The following is a 22461-nucleotide window of genomic DNA, read 5'->3' on the forward strand; positions in this document are numbered from 1 at the left end:
AGAATTTCACATGCAAAATCTTGGAAAATGGAGAACACATTAGAACGTCTTTTCATTAAGAAAACCATACTACATTTGGAAAAATCATCAATAAAGGTAACAAAATAGAAATACCCCAAGGTTGAACAGACACAACCCAAAATATAGATTGAACTTAGACAAAAGTTGATACAACACGTTTATTGACATGAGAACTATAAGTATGATAGACATGTTTTCCTAACTGACACGACTCACATTAAAGGGACTTAAGAATAGAAAGACTTGGAACTAAAAGGTGTAGTTTGTCAAGACTAGGATGATCGAGACACGGATGAGCAAGTTCTAGAGAGACATAGGCCATTGGCGGTGAAACTTGTTATAATCCTTCAAACTTATGTCCTGCTCCAATAGTCCGTCCAATGCATCAATCTTGTAGAAGAATGGAATTGTTAACAAACAAAATCGAATAGTCAAGTGAGCGAGTAAGTTTGCTAATTGAGATTAAATTAAAAGGATAACCAAGAAAAAAAAGACAAAATTTAGGGAAAAGTTAGGAAGAGGGTGGGTTTGTCCGATGCCATGAATTGGGACCTAAGAGCCATCTGCGAGTGTAACAGAGGGCAGGGAATTTGAAAAGGAAAAATGAGAAAAAAGGTTTCGGTTACAAGTCATATGATTGGAGGCACCAGAGTAAAGGATCAAGGGTTTGAGAAAAGGGAATGGGAGATAAAAGCTACAGGATTACCAGACTGAGCCACAACAGTAACAGGTGATGCAGGTGGTTAGGTTGCTTGAAGCTGAATCAAGTCATTGTACTCAATAGCATAAATAGTAAAATCTGCAGGCAAGGCAGGAGAGGCGACTACAGCCTTGGCAAGGAAGGCGACTTGAGCCACATTCACTGACTTCAATATGACCATAAATGTTGCAACATCTGGAATGTCAACCGTGATTAGAAGAATGGGAGACAAGAGCAAAGAAATCTCCAGTTGGTGTAGAGGATGATCCAAAGGCATGCGGAGTAGAGAGGCGAAGAAGTTGTTCATTGACCGTGTCATAGGAAAGAACAACAGAACCTGACAAAATCTGATTGCGCACTGCCTCAAGTTCAATTGTAAGCCCAACAAGGGCAAGAACCATAAAGAATTGGTTGCGCTGCTTATAAAACATTTCTACATCACTCATAAAAGGCATGAGAGTGTTATAATCAGCAATTACACTTTCAAGCTTACCAAGGTAGATTTGCATATCCATGTTCTCCAATTTCGTGTTCATCAAGGCAGTTATGACGTTGTAGAGACGATGAACATTGTTGGAATAAACCTACTTAGCCTTATTCCATACCTCATTACAAGTGGGAAAAGCTTGAAATTGTGGTTGGAGGTTGGGAGCAAGAGTGAACTAGAGGACATTGCACAATGAAGCATAAACTTGCTTCCAACGGGCTTGTTCTGAGGTAGGAATATACTTCACTTGAGTGGTCAAGTGATTGGCATGACCTTGGCCTTGAAACCAAAGCTAAACAATGGCGGCCCATGTGCTGTGATTGGCTATCCTAGTTAATTTTTCGCACAAGATCAATGGTACATTGGTGAAAGTCATAGCGGAGGAAGCTAAAGTAGAATCAGAAGCTATGACAAAAAATAGGAACCAAATAAGGCAAAGAAAAAAGAAAAGGTGGCCAATAAGCACCAATTGTGACCAAACAACACAAAAAAAAGAAGCCAAATGGGCCAAACAGGTGTGCTGGAGTAGGGAAGGGTGGTGAGTTGGATCGCTGATCATGTGCATGCTAGAATCTGAGTCACACGCCGATCTCATCCATGCATGTGAGTGTCATGTGCAGGTCTTATGGTGGCGCATGGGGCGGGACATGCAGTGATGGGTTTGCTGGAGGAAGACGGTCCTAGTGGTGTGGTCACATTGGCGAAAAGAGATCAAAATAGCGATGAGGAAGGGCTTGCCACAGTTGCGGTACTGTTGACATGAAAAAAAAGAGAGAAGGGGTTGTGACTAAAAGAAAAAAAAGAAAGGAGAAGGGGATCGAAAAACCTAAATTACTGATACCATGTAAAAAGACTAATATACCGTGTTGTATGTTATTATCACACACAATACCTTTATTTATAATAAAAATGGATACATAATAAAGGAAACCTAATAATGAAGAATAAATAAGGAAATCCCTAATTTTAGCTATACAATTAAAGCATATCAATCATATCTTAAATGTATATTTCACAGAAAGTTACTTAATTAACTGCATAAGTTCCACATATATCTACAGAGACAGATGTCGGGTTTTCAAGTGTCTGAAGTCTGTTACAACAAATTCCAGAACCTTAGAAGTTAGAATCTTATATAATTAATTGTGGTTAACTAAAACAGCTATACGGTTGGCATTATGCATAACATGAGCTACCCAAAGCTCTGCGACAGTATGCTAGATATACTCCATAATTACCCCCTCAAACTCAGGTTGGGTGAACAAGTACAAGCTTGTTAAACACTATTTGTTTCTCATGAAGGGACAACAAACCACAAAAGAGTTATAGCTTTAGTAGTAAGAGTATTTGCATATTAGTCTGGAGATGGAACGCGACACACTAACATGCTTTTATTTAGGACCTTTTTGCTCATAAAAAAGTGCCCAATTTCATATGCTTTGTCCTGGAGTGCCAAACAAGATTGTGTGACAGATTGTACTAAGGTTGTAATAGTAGATCTTTGGAGTCTGAAAAAACTCAGAAGAGATTGAATCCATAGGATTTCAGATGCAGTACTCAGCCTCAATTCTGGACTAGGCCGCTAAATTTTGTTTCTTGAGCCACTATAAAATTAAATTCGGGTTAAGATATATACAAGCACCTAAAGAGGACCTTTTATCAATCATCTATTAATGAGGCCTAGTTTGCATCACATAATGCAATAAGAGATGGTTGTTAAGTATGAATAGTTTGAATTAGTAGACCATGGTTAACAATTCCTTTAAGGTATCTCGAAATTCTCTTCACTATTTTTGAGTGCTTCTCCAATTTCTGGGACAAAAATTGACATGCTTTGTTCAATGCAAAGCTTATTTCTAGTCTAGTGATAGTGGCATACTGTAGTGCCCCCACTAGGGACCTGTAAAAAGTGGGGTCTTCCAACATAATTGGACCCAAAACAAGAGAGTTTGTTGTTACCTAACGTAGGGGTAGAGATGCCTTTTGCCTGTCATCTTGGCTTCCAGTCATTGATATACTTGGATTGGGATAGGAGGGAGCCATCACAAAGATGCTGAACCTCAATCCCAAGGAAATAGTCTCTAGAATCCACACACAGACACACTTGTCCCTTATGAGAGATGGAGTAACCTAGGAAGACACATCCATCCATTTGAGCTAAAGGACATTTTATAAGGTCTGAGTCTGAAAAATGGAAATCAAGTGCAGCCAAAACACCTTTAAGAGTGTGTAATTAGGATATTGATTATAAAGTTTGAAATTTGGGGATTGTGATTGAAGTGCAGAACATGACACTTTATTAATAAAATTGCGGTGAGAATCGAGAAAGGCATGAGCCAGGAGTAAGAGACTTGTTTCTACTATATGTATGTGTCTCCTTTCTACTGACTCATTTCGAATATGAGTGTGGCCACAATTGAGTCTGTACAATTTCCAAATTGAACAGAAAAGGACAAAATTCCCCACCCCAATCTGTTTGAATGACCCGAGTTTAGTGTTAGACTACAATTCAGCTGTAGATTTAAACTAAGAAAATCATTGGAGTGTGTTAGATTGTGTTTTGGAAAGATAAATTTGCATGTGAGAAAATAATAGTGCCACTAGATGACTCAGTGGTGCTCCCCATAAAATCAGTAAAGAGGAGTTCAAGAGGAGCACTATAAACAGTAGTTGAAGCAGTAGAGGGCAGTGTGCCTTACCAAAACAATATGAAGGACAACAATCATTCAAAGTTTTATTAGGTATTGTCTTGTTACAAGTTTTGAGAGCTTCCATAAGGCATCATGATGTGGATGACCTAAATATAATGTCATACAATTTACTTGCTTACTTTTCTAGAATTTGAAACTCTGAACTCATTTCATGGCTTCAACCGATTTGCTTTCATAATGAAGCAAAAATTTGGTATCAAGAATGATTAGTTTTATGTTTTATATTAACTGGAGAGTTATAAGATTAGTTTACTAGATTATACATTAAATTCTTTATGCCAAAAGACTGGTCTTTTACCTTTTTTTTTTTCATTTTAGTTCTTTATCTTTTAAAAAGTTTCTATTAATTTATTATCTTTTTAAGTTAATTCAAGTTGACTTTTTTTTTCCACTAAAATTTGATGCCGTTAATATTTAAAAATATTAACAGTTAAAACTAGCGCAAAATATATTTTTTGAGCTCTTTCCTTCTCCTCCCCACAAACCGAGAAACTCAAATTCTTCCCCCAAATTTCTTTCCCCTAAAATGCAGAAAAAGTTAAATAAATAAATAAAGCAGTTTGTTCAACTGCCCAATTTCCACGTTGGGGAATTTGGCTCTGAAGACCTTGGCAGCTCAATTATCGGAGCGAGCTCAGATCATACTTCTTCACGAGCTCTGACTTTGCCAGCGCCACCACGAGTGGCGGCAACAGCAGCATGTAGGTGATTCTATACTTCTCTATGGCCTTGAGCATCCCTTCGAAGTCGAACCTCTGCAGGAAGACGAGCGTCTCCCTGATGGTAATGGCTCTAACCAGCATGAAGAACCCGAACACGTGTAACAGGGGTTACGTGAAGAGCGACACCAGGTGCGGGTCACCATCCACCACGTTTCTGAGGTGATAGAACCCTCCAATTAGTGCAATAAAGTTGCTGTGCATGAGGAACATACCCTTCAAGTTCCCAATGGTTCCTGAGGAGAAAAGAATCACCGTCGAGTCGGACTGACTCACTTCTTTGACTCGCTACCCAGGCGACGTGAGTCGACAACGGCGGCAGTGTCGGGGTGAGGCGGTTGGAGAGGATATAGAGGGCGTAGCGAAATTCTGGGGAGTTAGGATTTTGGGGAAAGAAATTTAGGTAGAATTTTATTTTTTGGGTTTGTGTGGGGAGAAGAATAGGAAGGAGAAGGGAAGAACTGAAACAAATTTTGTGGTGGTTTTTCGCTGTTAATATTTTAAATTATTAACTGCGTTTGACCGATTTGACTCAATTTAGCAAGATAAAGAACTAATAAACTCTTTTTAAAAGATAAAAGATTAAAATGAAAAAAAAAAAAGATAGATACAAATAGGTCATTTGACCAACTTTTTACCGTCTATAATACAATAATACATTCAGCAAGATGTTGCTTTACACTCTTTCATTTATTTTTGTATGGTTGCTAAGATGTCTTCTAATTTTTTTTGGTGCTTTTGACGTGCATAGATTAGATGTATTTATGATGAATGAATTGTTGTTTAAATTTGATAGGATAATTTAGTGCGGAGCTGGATTTTGCATGAGAATCGTCTTGATGAAGTAACCCTTGTTTTTGATATGCCTCATAACAGTTCAATCTGCATATGTTATTACTGTCCTTTTTAGTTTCTATCTCCCCTTGTCAGTATGATCTTTTGTTTTTTCCCTACTAAATCATTTTTTTTTTCTTGCAGATTTCAAGAGATGCATTTGATTCATGTTTTGGTGTGGAAGTGTCCCATGGAAATCTTGTCATTGCTACTGTATGATATTTTCTTTCCATTCTAGCTTTATGCATTTGTATATCAATCCTTTACATATTCATATATTTTAATGCATCAAAATGATGTCGTTCATAGATGTCTAGGAAACTAGGAAACTAAAGAAGGGGATAAATTCACAAAGTTTATCAGTAGTCAAACTAAAGAAGGGGGGATATATTCATAGATGTTGATGTTTGATTGTAACTTATTATTTATTCCTCTGTTCTGTGTAGCTAATAGGTGACTTTGTAGTTCACCATTGATTCCTTAACCCTACTTAAGAGAGAGCCTACAATTTATATTAATCTTAAGTTCCAAACTGCTAAATATGTTTAGCTTTTTTCAAAGAAGCATTATGTTAAATGGGTTGATTTGCAATTTCATTTTCAGTTTTAATATCTTCTATTTATTTATTTTGCTCGGTCTAATCAGTGCTTTGCTGGCTGTTAGCTATGTATACTCACATGAAATTCTTGTCCTTGCTTTTGCTTTGACAAGTGATTATTATTGCATTTTCAGTGTTTTTTATTTTCAGTTTAATCAGTGATTATTATTGCTTGTTATTGCTGGTTCATTGTTTCAATGTTGAGAAACTGAATCGAATGTATGAAGGAAGGTATAAACATGATTTTCAAGTTATCATTTTCTTGGCTTCTTTTCCTGGTTGAGTATGTTGGGAGACAGAGTGAGAAGGGGGGTTCAGGGATAAATGCATTTTTTTTCCTGGTTAATTATAACTTGGCACCAATTGGAAGTATTTTCATACAAAATTGCAACTCAAGTCACTCCAGTCCAAAGTAGGAAAAGGATGCCAACGGATAGAAATCTTGAATATTTACAATGATTGTACTGCCATTTGACCTTGAAAGTTGAAACAAAAAACATTTGTAGCTTAATGTTTTCACTACGCTTCTGTAATCTTATCTTGTACCCTTTGTCTTTTCCTAAATATAGGTTTCATGAAAGAAAAATTACAAATGTTGAAATTTGACATTCTTCTTGAACTTTGGATTCTGAGGGCAACTACTGAATACTTTTGGATTGTTGGGCTACAAGTGGATGCTCAGCTGAAATCTCCCTTTTCATTTTACATTGGAGAAAGAGTTAACTTCTTGGGGAACCAATATCATTTGGTCTTTAGACCAATATCATTGTCATGATAAGCCTCTGGTTCTTTAAGATATAATTGCAGCATTATCATCATTCAAGGAAAACAATTTAAAATATGCAGAACATTTACTTATCAGGTGGATCTTATCATCTTTTCTACAATTAGATATGGATCCTCCTCCTGGAAAAGTTTTATCATTCTTCTCTTCAAGCTTGTCAGATATTCCTTCTCAACTACTACACTTCTCTCAATATAATACGTAGATGTGTAATGTTAGTAGAGCTGGATGCTGATCAAATAACTAAAATAAACAAAAAGTTTCAAAAGCTGGAAGATGTATGTCCTGCCATGGAAAAAAAATTACTAAGTGACTAAAGTTCTTCTAAGCAGTGAAAAGGAGCTCCGTGAAAGGCTTGTGGGTTTTAGTTTTTCTGCTTTCCGAACTAGCATGTCCAATCAAGAAGCAAATCCCAAATCTGGTTGTTGGTATCCTGTTGGACTAGCACAGATGGAACAATTGATTGGTTTAGATCAGGAACATTTACGTGACCAGTTGAAAGTCATTGCACCAGAAGTTAAGCATGAGAAAAGGTACTTCTTAGATTTTAGATCTTGTTTCTTTTTCCTATGTCTTACTGTACAAATTATTTTTCATAGCTTCGTTTATGCACAAAAAACTTTTTTTGTCCTGGAATTGAGGATAACCAGATGTCAATCTGAGTAACATACATTAGTATTGTTTCTTTGACCCTAACAAAATGGAATTGAATTTTAATTGTTTATACCTATGCCTTTCAAAAGATTGGAGTTCAAAAGATTGAAATTTTAGATATAATTATAAATTTACTTATACAAGATGTCCTTTCATTGAAACAACACAATATGTAGAAACTACATGAACAACTACAATCCCCAATTAAAAATCAAAGAAACAACATAAAGAAAACACGGTTCACCAACAACATGATGAAGATTATATTTAAGATAACAAAACCTAAACCCTAGATAATCAGTCCTAACCATGTCCCACACATGAAACCGATTAAGCTAGTGCTTATTCTAAACCAGAATTGAAAAACACAAACTAAAAATTTAAGTAGGACATCAACAATGATAGATCTCATATGAAGAAATCAAAAGAACCCAAAAATAGATCATTCTCCATGTGTATGTCTCATGTGTTTCAACTTTATCTCCTTCAACATCTTATGGTACTTCTCGAGTTGGGCATTGCTCATGCTTTCAATTGGCACATCCCACCAGATGTGATCCTTCGCAGCCATCAACAAATGGTTTAGATCCTCTACACGTTGCTTCTCCGCGTCAATTTGGTTGGACAAACAGTTGAGGTGTGCTTGGAGCTCACCCTCATCCATGGTGCAAGGGGCCTCATTGAGGTCTTGGGTGAAGAGGGGAGGTGGGCCCTCTGTCGTATAACGTTGGATTACAGAATCCACATTAGGGCTACCGAAGGAGTAAACATGGTTATTGGGAGAGAACATAATCACAGCAAGGTCCACACCACAAAGGGTGGCAAGCTCACTCGCTTTCTTGAAAACTCCAGTTCGATGCTTTGAAAATGTCACTTGAAGGCTACACTTGTTGGCTATCGTCTTCATCTCTATCTTTTGCCGACCTTTGGTCTTCTTAGTGACGTCGCTCAAGTTTGGCACGTTTTCTGAATCCATGGGTATTATATGAAATATGAATATGAGGTGTGGCATAGAAGAAAGGTTGAGTTCAATTTATAGAACTACAGAGTCTAGTTTAGTGGACCAAAGTTTGATTTGACAAATCAAATGCGCGCCTTTGTGGACTTTCTAGCTTGTGTTTTGACCGCATTAAAGTAGTTTCTAGATTAGCAATTCTGGGAATCTCATTTGAAGGCCTTATATGGTATATACATTTAACCTTCTATATTCAGCATCTGAGGTAAATATATGCATATTTGTAGCTGAAATTTTTCATATACTTTTCATTTACACTCTCTATCTTATCATTTATTTGGAGAAAAATGTTTAATAATTAATAAAGGAAACCGATTGGTAATTGTTTACTAGAGAAGTTCTAGGAACACACTCCTTTTCATATACTTTTCATTTACACTCTCTATCTCTAACACACCCCTTTTAAGTTTTAACACACTTTCTCTAAAGAGTTAGAATTTATTGATTTATAAAATCTAGAGAGAGACCCGTTAAATATGATATAAGTCCCACAAATTTTTTTCATTTTCAATAAATTTTAACAATAAAAGAGTGTATTTCTAGCATTTCTCTTGTTGACTATATGTCAAAAATCTTTTTGGTGCACTTAACTTTACACCCCCTTGTCGTTTGCATCGCTAGTAAAAATATAGTTAAACTAGCTCAAGATAAAAGAGCAAAAGGAAATTCTTGTCCAATGGGTGCAACTAGCAAGACTGGAAATGAGTCATATCGAGTTGAACTTGTTTATCTCAATTTTACTCGATATGAATTGGTTTTGTTTGAAGCTAGACTTGAGTTTAATATTAACTTTTTTTTCAAGTTCAAACATAATTTAATTCAAGCTCATGAACAACTCGATTTAGATCATTAACTCAATTCAATTTGAAATTATGATTATAGGGTAAATACTCATTTTCGTACTTGAATTTATTAGGCATTAACAATTAGGTCTTTGAAAGATGGAAAATTAAAATGATCCCAGATTTGCAAAATGTGCAATAAATTAGTTCTACCATTAGTTTTCTTCGTTTCTAATTGTCAAGTTTTTTTAATGGTCTTTTCATCATTAATATTAGTCTATAAAATAGATTAATTAGTTAATTAATCTAACATTATATACATATTAATAACATATAAGATGATAACTTGATTTGGGTAGAAGATATCTTATTAGTAGTGTCCTGTATATACCACTTACTATTGTGATGTAATCACTTGTAAATTAGTTTCATATTTATAGTAAAATTTAAATGGTAGGATTGCAAAAATAATAAAATTGAGAGAATATGATAATGTCTATACTAATAATTTCATGTAACATAAGACTTAATTGAAATTTGAAAGTGCTTTCAAAGACCAAATTAATAGTATGTGTTAAGTTCAGGGACCAAAATATCAATAAGTGATTAAGTTCAATGACTAAAATGCCAACAAGTTATTAACTTCAGAGACCAAATTAAAAAGTAAATTTATTGACACATGACAACTAGGTGAATGACATGTGACAATGGTTAGTTGTCACATCATCACCAAAGGTGTCACATAGACACAACCATTTGAGTTAATTGATGAAACTTAATAATATTACAAATTTATTGCACTTTGTACATATTCGAGGACAAAATTTTAATTTTTCATCTTTATGGGACTTAATTGTCAGCGCCTAACATATTTAAAGACGTAAATGGGTATTTACCCAATAAATATATTATTATATATATGTGTTTGTTTGTTTGTCTGTTTATCTATCTATCTATCTATCGAGTTCATTCATAAACCAAACAAATCTCATTGTACATAGCTTAAGTTCAGTTCATATCTATTTATCTATCTATTGAGTCGATTCATAAAACAAATAAATCTAATTGTGCATTGCTTAAGTTTAGTTCATTTATATAACAAGCTTAATCTTTAGCTCAAGTTCATCTTATTTGGTGCATGAACCAATGTTAACAAATTAATTATTGATTTGAGTCTCAAATTAATGTCAAATTGGTTTGGTTCATTGTCAGCCCTAAATACAAGGGTAGGTATAAAATAATGTACTTTAGATATTTGTAGAATTAAGATTAAATAAATAAATAATACATGCATTAATCACGTAAATAATTTTTATATTGTCATTCAATTACATAATTTCATGTATTTAAGTTGGTTGCCTTTTATAATACTATCCTAATAGCTGGTTTCGTGGGAAGATTTGATAGGATAAAAGAGCAAGAAAAGAACATGATAGAATAAGAGCAAGATAAGCTAATATTTGGAGTGCATTGAATAACAAATCAAATAATAATAGGATCTAATATAAATTATATTTAAACGAAAAAAATTACCATTTCATTAAAATTACGTATAATTTTATAAAAATTAACTTTTGATTATTTTTTTTTTACAAATTATGAAAAATATAAAAAAAATATAATTTAACTAAATTATACAAATTTATATTTTATTCACGTGGTCAATTTTTTTAAATTATTAAAAAAATTATATAATATTTAAAATTATAATTAATATTTAAATATGATTTGTATTGTAATTTTAACTAAACATGTAAAATTCATGCTATCTAATCACAAAGAACCAATATACTACTCACCACTATCTTACAACTTGGGAATCATGAACTATTTTAATCTTTTAAGGAGTCAAGTGAACTTATAATTGAAATAAATCTTCTACATTATATATGCTACATATAAATAAGTTAGCCAAACCAAACTACAAGAATGATTTGATTCGGATTTAATATTAAATTCAAATCAAATCAAATTATATTTTTTTATGTTTGATTTGGATAATTTTTTGTCCAGAAACACGTCAGGTCCACGTCCCACGCTGAACATAGATGCATTGGCTCTAGGCCCAAGAAGAAGTGGGGCCCAAAAAAAAGTTAGTGATGATATTTTTTAAAAAATTAATAGGATTCATTTTGATGCTAAGACTAGAGGTTTCATCCAATCTACTGTTTGAGCTTATCCTTCTCCACTTCTTATTTTAGGTTCCCAAATTTCAACCTCGAATTTCAATTTTCAAGCTTCAAATTTATATTGACCATTCATTTTCCATCGAGTTATTTAAAAACCTGCACCAGTTTCTAGCTTTGTGACAACGGCAATACTTTTGCTATGATAAATGTTGGACAGTAACAAACTAAGGCAACGAGAGCCAAGAAAAAAATAGGAACCGTGATACACTGAATTGAATTGAATTTGTGAGGGAACAATAATCTTATTTTATTGAATTGAATTTTCTATCTCATACTACAACCTGTGTTTGGATGAGGGATTAAAAAATTTCAAAAAAATTTAAATGCACAACATTTTAATTATCTTAATTTAAATTCCTTTCATTTTATAAATATTTTGTTTGAATGAGACAATTCAATTGCTTGTCTTTTAATTTCCTTATTTGGATAAAGTAATTCAATTTCAATGAAATTCAAGTTTTCATTCTTAAATATTTATTTGAAAATTAAAATTTTAATATTGAATGAAAATAAATATGAGTCATTTTTAAATAGTTAAATATTCAAAATAAATTTAATGTTATACAATATATTATTATATTTTTTTAATATTTAATAATTAAATAATCAAAAATAATTTTAATGCTAAACAATTTTGAATCTTACACAATATTCTTGTAGTAACACAAAAAAACTTGGATTAAACAATACTGCAAAATTAAAAGAGGAATGATATGTAATTCCTTATTCTTGTTAAAAAAATTAATTACCTAGTCTCGCAATAATTTTAAAAAACATATTAGAATTAAATAATTATGTAATTTAAGGACAATTATCTCATACAAAATTCAAATGATATTAATTTCATTGTTCTTAAGGGAAGAAAATACTTCAATCCATAAAAAACCTAAAATCATATATCATCAACATTGATGTCACTTCACTTATAATATTCAATAATTCACGAATTATTTTGCAAATTAAAGGATTCAAAACAAAAAACATAATCAAACAATTTTAGAATAATAAATTTTTTTTCTTGCTTTGTAAGAATGCAATTCCTCCCTATTCCTTGCTCAGAATAACCTGACATGGAAGAATTAAATAATTTTATAAGTGATTTAAGGACAATTATCTCATACAAAATTCAAATGATATTAATTTCATTGTTCTTAAGGGAAGAAAATACTTCAATCCATAAAAAACCTAAAATCATATATCATCAACATTGATGTCACTTCACTTATAATATTTAATAATTCCCGAATTATTTTGCAAATTAGAGGATCCAAAACAAACAACATAATCAAACAATTTTAGAATAATAAATTTTTTTTCTTGCTTTGTAAGAATGCAATTCCTCCCTATTCCTTGCTCAGAATAATCTGACATGGAAGAAACAAGATAATATAAGTCACAATAGGAAATGCAAATAACTATAGTAAAAATATCACTTCAACTAGACATAAAAAAGACACAATTTTATAATTTGAAAGTTGAAATTGGAAATGTAGACAAAAGGTTACTCACCAAGTTTCATTCTGCAAGTTGTGTTAAAACATAATGTCTTTCTGTGAATTGGGAGGACTTTCACGGTAGCTAACGACTTTGGATCGTCAGCTAACCATTTAATAGCTTTAGCCCATTGTTGTCTATTAAGACCATGTATCAAAGTCGTCTCACGTAACACTTCTCGAATATCTTCATCCATCCATTTTTTCTACCATTCGGTTAAAAGAGTTGGTCATCTTATCCAAAGAAGCTGATATTCCTTCTTTTTTCTCCCATCTTCTCTTGTGAGAATGTGTGCCTGAACAAGTTGAACCTTGTCTTTTTCCTTTTGTATTAGAGCTTGGTTCTTCTAAGTCTATGGTAGCAGTAACACCTAACCCGATGCATTCCACTTTATTTGTTTCTCTACTCATCGCTTCATCAGCATCCATAGCCATTTCAGCTCCATGACCAATGGCTCTATCTTTAGCACACAAATCCACTATATCATCCCAGTTTTGAAGCACCTTGAATCGAAACGGTTTAGCCGATTTATGCGACTGGAAAACAAGAAAAAGTCAAATCCAATCTACTTTGAATAACAAATAGCAACATATTAAAGAATACTTACAGTGCATTGTTCATCCCAAGCATTTTCATTCTCAATTGTGATCATGTGCTTAGTGCCATACCAATTAAACCCATTCTAGACAAGGATGTCACTTACAATACCATTCCACGATCTCCATAATTTGATACGGTTTTTGACATTATCTTAGGTGACATTAACATTGAAGCTTGTAGACAACGCTACGGTTGTAGCATTCAATGCTGACCTTTTCCAACCTCTGTCACCCTTGTTGCCCAAATTCCTTTGATTTCTAAGTACATCAACCAATACACGTTCCATCTCCAAATTTCATGTAAAATAACTTTTTGTTTCCTCGTTATTTTTTCCTAAAACTTTTCTTTTGCCTGTCATCTTTTCATTAGATGACTCCATTGAAGTTAATGTCACTTATTTAACCTGCACATAACAAATATTAGATGCAACCTACTTTATTCATTTGACTAGTCCATTGCACACTCATAAAAAATATTTCAAGTAGAGTTTTTATGCAATAGCAAAGTACATAAAAGTCTATCTTCAAAAGTACAATAGTAACAAAGCACACAAAGTTTGTCTGCAATAGCAAATTACATTTAAAAAAGAACTATCCCTAAGCAAATTTTCTTCTAACTTGATAGTTAGCAAACATATTCATAGCTAATGTATCTCAAAATCTTGTCCATTCCTTAGTAGCTTGAATAGTTATGATATCATCTATGAGATTATTTTGAACTCCTTCCCTTGATTGATGGACTAACTCTTCATAAAAAACATATAAGAATTCTAAGTCTTGAACTTCTAAAAGTTTATTAGTTTGTTGCTTGTCTCTTATGAAATTGTGAAACACAAAACAAGCATTAATAATTCTTATTTTTGTCTTTATATCAAAAAATGAAGGAGTTCTTAATATACTCCATCTTTTTTTCAAGATCCCAAATGACTTTTCTATTGCATTGTGGGCACTTGCATGACAAAGATTAAATAACTTCTTGTAACTTTAAGGGGTGTTTCCAATCCACTCATTGAGATGATATCTAGTCCCTCGATATGGTGCTAAAAACCCCGGACCATTGGTATATCCCGCATCCACAAGAGAGTACTTACCTACCATGTTTAAAATAACGAACATAGGCTTAAACTAGACAAAAAAAAAAAAAAAAAATTATTTCCAAGAAATATTACCAGTTGGAATTTCAAGTTTGTTTTGACAACGTAATGCATCTCGTAATACTTGAGAATCTCCTGTAGACCCTTCCCACCCAGGTAACACATAAATAAACCTTAAATTTGGACCACAAGCAGCTAACACATTTGTAGAGACATCACCATTTCTATTACGATATCTAGGTCTCTCATCAGGAGAAACTGTAACCGGAATATAAGTCCCATCAAGTGCTCCAATACATCTCTACAAACAAGACAATTTTTTTAGATTATAAGGAAATTTTATAATTAACTAATCTCTCCTAACAATTGATAAACTTACCTCAAACCAAATCCACTTGTTTGCTTCCGCACCTTCTAAAGTACAGGGTTGAAAATTCAAATAGTCTTTGCTCAGTTTCATTACCGCTCTCAAGACATCATTGAATTGCCTACTTATGGTTTCCTTATATCTACAATAACTAAATTGCACTACCCTATGCTTTAGGTTGTGAGCAAGGATATGTAAAAACATTGCTACTGCTTTAGTTGTTGGAACATTTCTTGTTCTTACTAATCCATCCTTTTCTTGTAAAATTCTACAAAGGTTAAAAAATGCATTTTTACTAAACCTCAATTGTTCAATGCAATCTTTATCGGTCCCTCTATAAAGATGATTAAGGAAGCTGTGATGTTCTAGTTTCCAATTACGGGTTGGTTCCTTAACAAAATAGTTATTATGATACCATGTCACTACACCAATGACCATATGAACAACACAAGCATAAACTAATAAGATTATATTCTTATACTCTTCTCTTTTACGTTTTCTTGAAGTAAGTGCAGTGTCAACAATACTAGGATCCATTTCTTCTCAATCCAAACTACATGATAATGATATAAGATAATATTTTGAGATTTAAAACAAATATATAGGTAAAAGATGTAAATAAGCTCTAAATTTTAATGCCCATATCTTATTTTTTATGTTTTAAAATTTAACCTATGTATTTAAGGTGTAAGTATAACTTGGCTGATAACATAAACTCAAAATAAAAACTTTAATATATCAAGAATATAATATAATAAAAGAATTATTAGAAACTCAAAATAAAAATTATTCATTTATTAAAAACTTAAAATTATTAGAAACTCAAAAAAAAAGAATTTTGATTTCTCAAGTATTTTAATTACATTCACACATCAATGTCAGCAAGACAGGACTGAGGGGATTACTCGAATTACTCTCAGCTACGTTATTTTCTAATCAAATATTGTGGTATTATTTTGATTTTTTAGGCTAGCAATATGGAAAATGGTTACACTCGGTGACAAAATTTTTTAGGCGCTTATTATACATTTAACCGCCATCAGTGTCCTACAGTATGCGGACGACACAATCTTCTTTGGGGAAGCGTCTAAGGAGAATGTTGAAGCTATAAAAGTTATCCTAAGGTCCTTTGAACTGGTCTCAGGCTTAAAGATCAATTTTGCTAAAAGTAGTTTTGGAGCTTTTGGAGTTTCAAACCATGGGAAGCAAGCTGCGACCAATTATCTGAATTGTGGTTTGATGACTTTTCCTTTTGTTTATCTTGGCATACCCATAGGGGCCAATCTGAGGAGGTGTCATATGTGGGAATCGATTATCCAAAATTGTGAGAGAAAGTTGGGAAAATGGAAGCAAAGGCACATCTCATTTGGGGGGAGAGTGACATTAATACAGGCAGTACTAACATCAATTCCTATCTATTTCTTTTCTTTTTTCAGGGTGCCTCAATCAGTGGTTATTAAGTTAGTGAAAATACAGCGCAGATTCCTATGGGGAGGTGGTTCTGACCAAAAGAAGATTGCATGGATTAGATGGGAGACTGTCTGTTTACCAAAAGAGAGGGGATGCCTTGGCATGAAAGACATCAGTACTTTTAACCTAGCTCTGCTAGGCAAATGGAAGTGGCATCTTTTGCAGAACCAAGGGGAGCTTTGGGCTAGAGTACTGGAGTCGAAATATGGTGGAGGGAGGGGGCTGGAGGAAGAGGGCAGGGCAGCCAATGAGTCAGTCTGATGGAGGGACTTAAAAAGAGCTTTACATTACCCATGTCAGGGTAGAGCCCTCCAAGATGGGTTTAGATGGAAGGTTGGAGTTGGGGAAAGGATCAAATTTTGGGAGGATAGGTGGCTGAGTCAGGGGATATCACTAGCAGAAAAATACCCTAGAATTTATCTCATTTCATCACAGCAGCACCAGTCTATCCGACAAATGGGATTTCACAATGTTAATGGATGGGAGTGGCGTTTCCTTTGGAGAAGACCGTTTTTTGACTTCGAAATTGACTCGGCTATTAGTTTCCTTGGAGAAGTTGAAGGTAGATCCATACAGCAACAAGGAGATGATGAGTGGGAATGGATAGGACACCCATCAGGTATATATTCTACACATAATGCATATCAGTTTTTATGGGAGGAGGGAGCAGCTGGAAGCAAGGAGGAAGGTTTTGCGGAGATATGGAAGTTGAGGATCCCCAGAAAATATGCAGTATTTGCGTGGAGACTTTTTAAAGATAGATTGCCAACAAAGAAAAATTTACAGAGGAGGCAAGTGCAGATTATGGAGTTTTTATGTCCTTTTTGTGGCAAGGTGGAGGAGGAGGCATCTCATTTATTCATTCACTGCACTAAAATTCAGTCTATTTGGTGGGAAACTTTGTCGTGGATGAATATTAGCAGTGTTCTTCCTTTAAACCCTCGCTGTCACTTCCTTCAACATTCATTTGTCCAGGTGGCTGGCATAAGGGTTAAGAGATGGCAATGCTGGTGGGTGGTTGTGGTATGATCCATTTAGCAGATGCGCAATAAAATTGTATTTTCAAATGAAAGCTTCAATGGAAACAAGCTGATGGAGGATGCAATGTTACTAACCTGGACCTGGCTTACAAATTTCAAGAAAGATTTCACAATTAACTTTAACCACTGGTCAAGTCATATTTGACAAGGCTTTTTGTATCAGTAGAGGGTAGATTTTACTAGGGCTTTAACAGATGTATTAGCCATAATATGGTTCCTAATTAAACTGTATTAGTTTTTTTTTTTTTCTGAGGAACCATATCTATGGGATCCTATCTATGTACAAAGTACCTCTGGTACTTCATCCCTATTTACATAATGAAATATATATATATTTTTGCCGATAAAAAAAAATACATATAACCGCCAAATGACTAATGGATCTACTGTGAAAAATGGTAGTGTGCCAGATCTCAGCCAAACTGCTACTGAAATGCCATAGTGCAGAGCCTTTCTCATGGATGGCATCTGGGCTCATAGTGGCATGGGGTTATGGTGCTGTCCGATGAAGGCCTCTGAAATTGCAGAGGCTAATGTGGTACCCGTGTTTTGGATTATATTGGAGTTTTAAATAAAATTTCAAAGAAACCATTGAATGGAACTAAATGCCTAATTAGTCAAATGTTCCCAATGCTCAGAGGGAACAAATAACAAATGTCATTCAGCCTCCAATGAATTTAACTTCATCATCTACTTAGTAGTGGTCCACATTTAAGTAGTAGCATAATAGGTCAGCTGAGATATTGAGTAGTAGCATAATAGTCTCATGCTTTACACCCTATATTTGTTTCTTAATTGCCGTTGTGTATAAGATTATAAACGCATGTTGTTACCATGGCCCACCTTTCTTCCTTGGGTAAGTCAAAGTTTCGGGTACTCTTTTAAAATTGATTTCACTTGGCGTGCCAGTTCACTCTATTTCTATGTATAGTGCATTTGGTTTAGACTTTTTCATGAATAGAGAAATAAATAGTCCATATAATAATAAAAAAATCAACAGGAACAAAAACACAGCAAATAGTTACAAACGAATGTCTAAAATTCATAGCTTATAGTTTGTACCTTTTCATCAACACAACGAAAATGAACAGAAAGATAGAACTTGTTGTTTTCAACCAGAGCTCCAGGAGTTGATTTTGTCTTTTCAACTAATTGTTGATACACCTAAAAATTTTGTATCCAAAATAAATTACTTTTAAAATTCAAGAAACAAAATCCATTTGGATAACTAAGAAAAGGGTTAATATACTAGTAGATGAACCTCATCTATCATGGGAAGAAAATCACTGGCAAGTTGACAAAGGATTGCCTCAACTTTGCTATCCTATATAAATAGACCACAACAAATGCAAAAAATATTAGTTCTCAAAATTTGAAAAAGATAGGAGTTAGGAATTAAATATATGCACCATATTATTAATAAGCCGTACATACACTACATCTAACTCATTGTAGAGCAAATTTGAGGAGGATAAAAAATGTCTGCATAAGGTTCACAGTGGGTTTTTTTGGTGGATTTTGGGTGTGGTGGGGTGGGGTGGAGGTAGTTATGTAGTCTTGAAGTTCAATTATCCCATAGCTCTGAAATTTAAAACAAAAAGTTCATTTTATCATTCCAATTTTGTCGAAATTATTTGTACATTTGGTGTAGGTGGTAGTTATTGAGTTGTATGACTTTGCAGGGTTGGAAATGCTGATCAGCCCCTTTCTGTCCGTTATTGTGACTGCATTTTGGTCATTTTGGCAACATTGTTTAAACTTGACAATATCTATAATTGTTAGATTATTATTTACTCTAAACATATGCAAATTAAAGAGAATGATTTGAAACCTTTGTATGCAAGTAAGTCTGCACAAGTGTTCCACATTTAAGTAGTAGCATAATAGGTCAGCTGAGATATTGAGGAGTTTACAAATATCCTGAGTGCCTTACTTTTTGCCTAACCATCTTTTCATCAATTGCTAGTGACCTTGGCCATAAGTTTTCTTCATTAAATTTTTGGTTAATTTATGGGACTAAACAGCAGCATAGGGGATCCGCTCCTTTTAACCTGAATTTTTTCTTCTAGAAATGAGGAGGATTGCAGGATCAAAGAATTGAGTATGTTCTATCTATGGTTTCATCTATAAGGAAGCATTTTAGAACATAATAAGGTAACAGGCTGCAACAATAAGAAATAACTACCATGATTGATATTGATGATATGCAAATATCAACATCTTTTATTACTTACATCTGTCCAAAAGTCAGTACATTGGGTAGCTTCTTGCAGCTCATGAATGATTTCAACTTTTAAGAGAATAACTCTAAATTTAACAAGCCATTTTTAGTTTCTTTTTTCCAATAATAATGTCAACAGGAAAGTTTGAATTTATAAACCAAATTAACAAATCTACTAACTCTAACTTACAATAATGCAATAAGCGCGTATTTATAGTTTTAAGCCATGCTGGCTTTTCGTCTTTTGACTAAAAAAGTTTCCAAATAAGTCAAAATGAGTTTCTAAATAAGCTTTGTAACACACCCTTCTCTGTTCTGCAAAGAATGCCCTCTCTCAAGCACATACTCAATTCTTTGATCCTGCAATCCCTGGATGGTCCAGGTAACACTAGCTAGCTAGCCAAGGCTGCACAAATGAGCGCCTTATCTTGAAATATGAATGCTCAACACATGAGGAAAGTCCTCCCTCCATAGATGCTAAAGCAAATCGGAGGCATGGGTGGGTTACAAAGCTTGATGAATATACACAGTGAAGAACAAACACAAAGTGAATAAACCAAAGTTCTTATAGAAGAATAAATACAAGCACCTACTGTGCAGGGTCTGTTCCTAACAAATTTGCGAAAATGCCCACGGTACAAACGAAATCAAACAATGAGCAATGAAATCAAACAATGAGTACCCACAATACAAAATCAATGAAATCAAACAACTAAATAAAAAATAAATCACAAATTAACGAAAAAAATGAACACACCGTGGCACAACCAAAGTGTGGGTCAAAATTGCAAGGGAATGAGACCGTGGGTCGAGATCGGAGTTCTCGGAACCTCTGAGAAAAGATCGAGAGAGAGGAGTGAGTACCTGCAGAGAGATGAGTTAGCGCTGGTATTGGAGAGAGGAGTTCTCGGAACCTCTGAGGAAAGACCGAAAGAGAGGAGTGAGCGTTGGTATGGAGAGAGGGGTGAGTATCGGCAGAGAAACGAGTGAGCGCTGTTACGGAGAGAGAATTTTAATTTTTTTTCTTTTTGAAGGAATTTGAACTTTTGTGTTTTAAGTTAACTAAAATATTCGGTTAATATGCTTGAATTTTAAATGCTTTTTAAATGTTTTGTTCAAACAGAGAAATTTACCACATAGCATTTCAATTTCTTTAAAAAATGAATTATTTGATTCAATTTCCACATCCAAATGCACAACAATTGTTTTCTAACGTAGAATTTATCCTCCTTTTCTTATCAACTTGGAATTGTGTTGTGTGACTACTTTTGCAATTCTTGGTTGATATACTAATTAGAATCAATATATTTATTGATAAGAAGAAACAAATACCAGCTCCTTACAACAGAATATAAAGATATGTGTAGAGTTATGTAGTGCACTTAACCTCTAGCCGCTAAACCCATTTCCTTTTCCTCCCAATTTGTAGGTGAGTACGTATTACAGCTCATCGGGTAGTACAATTTGAATAGTTATCGCATATTCACATTGATATGATAGACTTTGAGTAATTGTTTAATTAGAGAAAGATGAGGCATATATAACAAAAGCATAATACAAGGGTGCACGAGATATGTTATAGCCTAAATGCAATGTACGTTATAAGATAAAATTAGAAGTTGGATTTTACTTATTATCATTAAACAATGATATGTTAAATTATTTGTGAAATTATTACATTCTTAAAACTATATCGCTTGATTATTTTTTTTGCATATGTTGCTCGATGATTCTGAAACTATTATTTTAAATCATTTTTTCTGACTTGCTCGGTGACACTAAAAGTCACATAAGCTATTACGTCACTTGCAAAGAGGATGAGCAACCAACTGTTTTGAAATTAACAAACGTGTGGTATTACATGTTATTCACTTGTTATAATAATAATATTATTTTTACAGAAATTATGTGTTTATTTTTTATTATAATAAATATTTATATTTTAAAATATTTATATATGACACTCTTAATGTGTTATTTTGCTCTAGGCCCATAAAATGTCAGAATCGATCTTAGAACAACCATAGGTGTTCATGGTTATAGGATCAAAATTTTTTGTTTGTTTTTTAATTTTTTATTTAAACTAATTAAGTAGCACTACTACAAATGATGACTTTCACATTGCTAAGTTAACATCGGTTTTACGTAAAACCGATGTTAACAAAAATGCGGTGACAATCTCATAAATACCATGAGTTTGTTAACATCGATTTTTTGTAAAACTGATGTTAACACGAGTTCATTAACATCGGTTTTTTAAAATGTCGATGTTAACCAACTTTAATAACATTGATTTTACCAAAAATCGATGTTACTAAAGAACGTAGAGAAAAGTCAGCATCGATTTTTTGAAAAACAGATGTTGAGGTTACTTCGTTAACATCGGTTTTTTTTAATAAAAAAACCAATGTTGTGAGATCTTTTAATCATTGTCTGGCACTAAAAACCCTGAAGTTCAATAACTTTGAAACCTCTCACTTTCATCATCCTCACTCGAACACTTTGGCACTCTGATTTGCAACCTCTCACGACACTGTAACTCTATCACCTCTGACATTGCAACCTCTCACGACGCTGCAATATCACTGTCGCCCTCAGTCACGACATGTTGCAACCTCACTGTCACTCTTGTGGTTTTGCAATTGTCGGTCACAAAAGGTTAGGTTTCTTCTCCTTTCTTCG

At 33.7% G+C, this 22461-nt stretch overlaps 2 long non-coding RNA genes across 4 annotated transcripts; one reads left to right on the top strand and one right to left on the bottom strand.

The window, feature by feature from the left end:
* Window positions 1-4142: 4142 nt before the first annotated feature.
* Window positions 4143-9548, top strand: LOC121174340 (uncharacterized). Of its 2 annotated transcripts, XR_005890386.1 has the most exons (4): window positions 4143-5041; window positions 5617-5685; window positions 6640-7387; window positions 8060-9548. It is a non-coding gene; the product is annotated as an uncharacterized lncRNA (long non-coding RNA). The 2 variants fall into 2 exon arrangements; XR_005890385.1 differs by having other exon boundaries at window positions 4145-5685.
* Window positions 9549-12690: 3142 nt separating this feature from the next.
* LOC100791399 (uncharacterized) lies at window positions 12691-20852 on the bottom strand. Of its 2 annotated transcripts, none has more exons than XR_001385121.3 (6): window positions 20537-20852; window positions 18820-18882; window positions 18621-18722; window positions 13596-13991; window positions 13004-13524; window positions 12691-12858 (listed from the first exon to the last, which is right to left on the bottom strand). It is a non-coding gene; the product is annotated as an uncharacterized lncRNA (long non-coding RNA). The 2 variants fall into 2 exon arrangements; XR_413201.4 differs by having other exon boundaries at window positions 20644-20850.
* Between the last annotated feature and the right edge of the window lie 1609 nt (window positions 20853-22461).

This window comes from Glycine max, chromosome 2 (assembly GCF_000004515.6).
Source record: "Glycine max cultivar Williams 82 chromosome 2, Glycine_max_v4.0, whole genome shotgun sequence".
Taxonomy (NCBI): Eukaryota; Viridiplantae; Streptophyta; class Magnoliopsida; order Fabales; family Fabaceae; genus Glycine; species Glycine max.